Source organism: Aulostomus chinensis, chromosome 4 (genome assembly GCF_037954235.1).
Source record: "Aulostomus chinensis isolate RoL2024-O1b breed Wild chromosome 4, RoL_Achi_v1.0, whole genome shotgun sequence".
NCBI lineage: Eukaryota > Metazoa > Chordata > Actinopteri > Syngnathiformes > Aulostomidae > Aulostomus > Aulostomus chinensis.
This window is the reverse complement of record NC_141323.1, coordinates 24,743,203-24,749,003: the sequence shown is the minus strand read 5'-3', so window position 1 is coordinate 24,749,003 and position 5,801 is coordinate 24,743,203.

Below are 5,801 nucleotides of genomic sequence, written 5' to 3'. Positions count from 1 at the left end.
GCCTTCACTGACGGCGTCTCTGAGGTGAGGCAGCAGGAGACTCTGCTGCTCCGGGGCTCCAACTTCACCATCAGTTGCTCTGTTGAACCACAGTACCCAGGAGGCCTGTTCCAGCTCATCTTCTCCACCTCCAGCACGGCACAGAACTACACCCTACCAGCGCTCAAGCACTCCGCCCAGTTCCTGTTCTCAGCAGCAGACCACACCCACCGAGGGAACTACAAATGTCTTTATCACCTGTCCCATGTTTTCCCCCATCACTTCTCCTCTGAGAGCCAGGAGCTCCACCTCATCATAGCAGGTGACAACAGGACCAGCTGGAGTCAGACAGGAGAATGTGACCCTGACTACATTTACATGCACTTTCTACTCCTCTGTTCTCCTGCTTCTTGTTTTTAGCCTGAAAATGACAACATTCTGATGAAGCTGTTTACATGACTATGGAAAATAGTCCAGCTAGCTAATTGTAACTAGCTAGGCTAGTCTGAGAGATGAAGGGCGGAGCTAAAGTTCACTGTCAAATTGATCATTGTCTTGACAGTCCAACAGGCACCTTAAGAACAACTTTGGACTCAAATGCCCCGTTAAAAAAGAAATCTATAAGTCCAAGGAAACAAGCACCTTGGTACAATTCAGAAAGCAGACACCTGTAAAGTGTCATGAGATAACTTTTGTTGTGATTTGGTGCAATATAGATAAAACTGACTTGACTTGTCATTTGTTTGTCTCCCGTCCAGTTAAAGTGTCTCACACTGTGAGACTCTACAGTTTTAATTCCTCCTGAAGTTCATTCATGACAGAAAAGCCTCAAACCTAAATAATTTTGGTCTGTCCTACGTTTTCATTGAGAAATGCTCAGTTTTGAAAACCCACCCAGAATAAACTCTTTCTAGAATCCTGATTAAATCTGGACTGTTGTCATTTTCAGAATAACAGTGGAACGATGGCGGACGTGTAAAAATAGTCTGTGTTAAATGAATCCACCAACCTTCTGGGAAATATGCTTCTTGTCCATCATCCCCAGAACCAGACAAGGAGACAGAGACTCTTCTCTAGAGAGCTGAGACCCTCGTTAGTTAGCTTAGCACATTGAATCGTAGCGGTTGGGAAGTGTTAGCAAGTGTTAATAGTTTCTCCAGAAACATTTGTTCGTCCTATCATTTGCTCACGTGAAGGTCCCACTTCAAACTCAGTGTCAGAACGAACCTGACAGGAAACGATCTCGTTGCAAGAGGCCCCAGACTTGAACTGGACAGTTTGAACCAACAGGAAACAAAGAGAGAGGAAACTGCATGAGGTTCAACACGTTGGTGAAATCAAACCAAGAATGTTGTAATTACATGTTCTGTGTGTCCATGAGGGAGCTGAGACCAGCAGAGACCAGCAGACCATGAGTTAGCTTAGCATAATGAATGGTAGTGAGTGGGAAGTGTTAGCATCAACTGTCTCAGGATCATGATGTTGGTTTGTCCTGCAGTCCTCCTCCTCCTCCTCCTCCTCTCTTCCAAAGTCGGCCATGACCAGTAGCAGCAGTCGCTCTCCTGCTCCAACAAACATTTGGTTTTGGTGGCCAAATCACTGCTCCCAGTCAGGAAAGTAGTCCCAGCTATGTGTCTGATTCTAAAATTAGAATGTCTGTTAAAAGTGATCCACAAGCCCAGATATATGAATGCAGGTGTAGCGGCTCCAGACTGAGGGGTATCTGGACGCTACATGTGATACCCAGGATGAAGACTGAGGATCAATGAAGAGAGAAACGATGGATGAACGTCTTCTCAAGTCCGTTTGATATCTGACACTTCGTTGGGCCTGTGGGAAAAATCTCTCAGCCTAACCCATGTAAGCGTCAGAGCTCCACCTACTGGTCAGGTGGAATAAATTCAAAAAATAGGGGGGTGTCTGTTTTATGTGAAAACACATTAAAAAACAACATTTTCTGTCTGTTTATATTAAAACTTCTATTTTCCTTTTTTTTCAGTTCCTTCCACAGGCAACAACTGTTTGGGACTTTTATGCTAACACTTCCCACCTCCTACCATTCATTGTGCTAAGCTAACTAGCATGAGTCTCAGCTCCTAGAGAAGGGTCTCCATCTTCTAGTCTGGCTCTGGGGATGATGGACAATCAGAGACTTCTCCTAAAAGTTAGCGTGTTCCTTTAACATGCAGCCTTCCATCAAGAACCTTCAACCATCAACATGTCTGTGGTGGTCAGTGGTGATGTCATTGATCAAATGTGATGATTCTAAATGTTTTTCAGTGCCTTTAAGTGATTTCATCATCAGAGCGTCCATCCACCTTCTGATCCTGGGGTCATGTGCTGTCTTCTTCTACCGCTACTTCAAGGTAACACGACGTAGCTTCGTAGTCCTTGGCTATGAGCAGTTGTTTCAGCAGCAACTGGAGGTCTGAGCTGTCATGTCTTCCAGGCCAAAATGAAGCGGCAGGCAGGACACCAGGAGAACATTGAACTCAACGCTGGTGATGCTACAGAGGAAGGCTTGGTTGATGAAGAGGCTGGAGTTCACCACCAAGACACCACGGACGTGTGACTGCAGCGCCGCCACAACTGAGCTCCAGGCTTCTTCTGCTTTCACCGTGGTGATGTTTAAAGCAACAGGACGTCTCCTCATTGCAGTCTTGTGGTTTTTCTCATGTTTTCATGATCGTCCATCTCTGTTCTCAAGGTCAAGTCTCAGTTCTGGCCTGTTTTATCAGATAGATCAAAGGTTATTGAAGGTCCCTGAAATGAAAACTCCATGTTCTCAGTTCTGATCCTGCATCTCTGTGGTCATGGCTCATTTATCTCTCCATACATGACAAACCAAAAACATCCCTTTTCCAGTGTTTTCACATCGAACTCCCGGTTTTTCTTTTTTTCTCTTCCTGTTAAAACAATCCAAACATTTGAGGACTCATCCTTCCCTCAGTGGTGTCGACTCATTTTCCATCCAATGGAAACCTCTCCTCAGATTTGGATGCCCCTCCCCCATCCACCACGTGATGCACTGTGGCCCCAAAATACTTTTTTCCCATAAACATCCAAGAAGAAGTGGCTGTAAAACATTGGATTGATTGTTTTAGTCTCTACAGCCCAAACTGACTCGTTCCACTGACAGAATAAAACTGATGGAAAGTCTGAAGGGACCATGATTCCATTTTTGTACCCACTTTTGTTAGCAGCAAGCTAACCACAAGTAGCCAGAGCAGGTCAAGTGAACATGTTCTGCTGTGCAGGGGTGCGTTCACTGCTTCTGGCTCAAGTAGAGGTCACATCCTGTCACATGACCCATGAGGACAGAGGTTCTGTTCATCATCAGAACTGTTGAGGAGCCGTCTGAGCACATTTTGATGAAAAATAATCACAAAATCAACTTTAAACAAGTTCCCATCTTCCAGCATAGCAGAGATCAGCTCATGGTCCAATACTGGGCCTCCTCCTGATTAGTAGGCTGGATTTTTACAGTGAACATTTGAAGTCACCAAATGAGAGATGGAAACAAAATGAAGTCCAGTTTGATGCTGGAAAACCACTTCTTTGACAAAACTGTTTTTCTCAGCTTTCGTTAAAAAATGACAGTTTTTCATGAAACCATCCTTCATTCAGGTGTTGATGAAAAATATAATAGACTCACTGACAACAAATCTTTTGAAATGAAAACAGACACCTTGGTCTTTGTTCTGATGAGCTCTGATGTTGTTCAACTGTTGGTCTCTGAGCCTCAGCACCCCTGCCTGTTTGAAGGCGTATTCTGTCCAAGTAGAGCTCATGATGTGTTCATCTGACCAAAATAAAAATGGATGAAAATGTCAAGAACCTCCCTCCCAAATGTGATGTCTTCCACTGAAACACCTCTGGAACATTGAGAGGTTTCCTCCTCCAACAGTCCTGTCTTCTTACCAGCTTTGCTCTCTCACTACTGTTTAGTGTTGGAGAGATTTTGTTCTGTGACACCTGTGAGGAAGAGACTTCTATTCTTCTTTATGATGTCATGACCTGATTTCTGGAGTGAAAGTAGTTAGTGTGATGTCATAATGAGCTCCATGATTTTCTGTTATTTTTGGTAAGAGTTTCATTGTTTCACCTGTACATGCGTAGTTACACCAGAAGGGGGCAGTTTAGCTCATAGAGTGCTTGGTGACATGAAAAATCTGTAAAAAAAAAAAAAAAAAAAGTGTTCTTCTTCTGTGGTGGTTCTGCTGATGCTTCCAGTTCTTGCCAATGCTGAAGTAATAAAAGAAGGTGTTGTCCAGCAATGCTGTCTGTCTTCATGGTGTCTCATTGACTCCTTCATCTACATATCAGGCCACAGCAACAGTGCTGTCCCTCACTACACAACATTGACACTGAGATTCCCACTAATGATGAGTCAGCACATCCTGACTGTTATGATGACCTCAGCCTGAATGCTCCTCCTTCCTGAGATGCCAGACCTCAAAGGACTCCAGTTTGACTCAGAGTCACTTCTTCTTCTCTTGGACAAATAAATGGATGAACAAACACTAACATATCAATCATGATTTAAACCCACTGGCAAAACCAATGTTTCCACTTTGTTGATTTTTACAATTTCCTTTAATAAATACAAGTGGGTGGAGCCCAGATGGTCCAAACCTGTTTCCTGTCTCCTGTCATTGTGGAGAGTCTCTGTTCTGTCCTGCTGCTGTCCAGTTGTCTCAACTGAGCTCCTCTGCTGGTTCCACCTTGAAGAGTGTCTGAGCTAAAATTGAACCTTGGGGAACTTCAACCTTCAACTTCAACTCAGACTCACACCCTCTTCTTCAAAACATGACGTTTGGTCGAGTCCTGTCACATCAACAGGTGACGTGGAGGAAGTCATCAGGAGACACGGCGATGTACAGCTATGTGACATCAGCAGAACTGTGGAAGTTTATACTGAGTCTCCTGATGACAAGTGGCAGTATAGAGATATTAAAGAGGGTCTGAGCTAAAACTGAACCTTGGGGAACTTCAACCTTTGATCTCAGAGTTTTGTGTTTGATCTTAGAATTCCTTCTTTGATCTCACCTTGATTTCTCAATGATTTCTTTGTGGACACAAATTGTCTTTGATCTCTCAGTCTTCTTCTGTAACCTCACCAGTTGAAGCTTTCTCACCACTTGGATCTCATGTTTCTGACATCTCTGAGCTTGTTTCCTATCCCCCTGTCTCATACTGATGAGGTCATACACCCAAATGATGTCTATGGTTCTCCTTTGAGTGGTTCCCTCTGGGAGAGTTCTCTCTCTGTAACTTGTGCGTGTGTTTGGTCGTATCCTGTTTCTCCTTGACAGCACTTTAGTGTTTTTACCACTGGTGTCTCATCTGTGATTCACCTTTTATTTTACTGTTTTGTCAAAGATGAAGGTGTGTTTGTTGTCATTCATTAATCATGTGATTGCTCATGTGACTGTGGTCACGTGTATGCCAGATGGCGCTGTTCTTTTCTTTTGCAGATGAAGCGCTTGTAACGTCTCTCACTCTGATCACTTCATGCTATTGAAGGTACTCAGATGTAGCCTGACTAGCTCAGTCAGTAGAGCATGAGATGCTTAATACCAGGATTGTGGGTTCAAGCCCCATGTTGGACATTCATCTTGAACATCACTGCTTGTCCTCTCACTTTTTGCAGCTGTGGGAGCTTTGATTGTGAAAATTGATTCTGCAAAGACCTGCCGTGAGGCTGGGCTCTCCTCTGTATTTGGTTGCTAGGAACCTGAATCAGTCCTCAGTGGAGCGGTGCTGCTGAGGCTGAGTGAGGCTTGAGTGAGGGACTGAGCAGGAGTAAACAGGTTCAAGCA